The sequence below is a fragment of the Fulmarus glacialis genome, unplaced genomic scaffold (genome assembly GCF_000690835.1).
Source record: "Fulmarus glacialis isolate BGI_N327 unplaced genomic scaffold, ASM69083v1 scaffold31153, whole genome shotgun sequence".
NCBI lineage: Eukaryota > Metazoa > Chordata > Aves > Procellariiformes > Procellariidae > Fulmarus > Fulmarus glacialis.
The window spans coordinates 1-571 of record NW_009202802.1 but is presented as its reverse complement, the minus strand read 5'-3'; positions in this window follow the sequence as shown (position 1 = coordinate 571).

The following is a 571-nucleotide window of genomic DNA, read 5'->3' as shown; positions in this document are numbered from 1 at the left end:
GGGGAGGGACTGAACCGTGGCAGCATCCTGCCTTGTGCTGGGCAGCATCTTTGTCTAGCTGTCTGTCTGCTCTTTTGCAAAGATCTGAAGCTTTTGTACATGTAAAATAAAGATGTTCCCAGCTCAATCAGCTGCTGCGTCCTCGAGTCCTGTTTGTGCCATGGTGGAGGGAGGATGCCCCAACCCCGCTTTGAGGCGGCTGTTGCTGTAACTCTGCCCTGGGGAGAGGTTGTTTTTTTTTTTCCAGGGCTGATTTCATGCTCCAGCCCTCTGTAAACAAAACCCAAATAAACACCCCACCCACCCCCAAAAAAATGCCCCACGTGCCTCTTGCCCAACGGCTGGGAAGCGGGAGGCGGGGGCGGGGAGAGCTGGGGGGAGATGGGTGCTGCTGCCCGGTGCGGGGCCAGGGCTCAGACCCATCCTCGGACTGGGGAGATGTGGAGACACGCGGGGAGCAACAGGGACGCTGGGGAAGGTGCATGAGGACATGGGGATGTGTCACCGTGCCCCAGGAGGGGCTGGTTAAACCCTGCACTGCCCCAACAAGGTGTTTGTGTGAGCCCCCCCC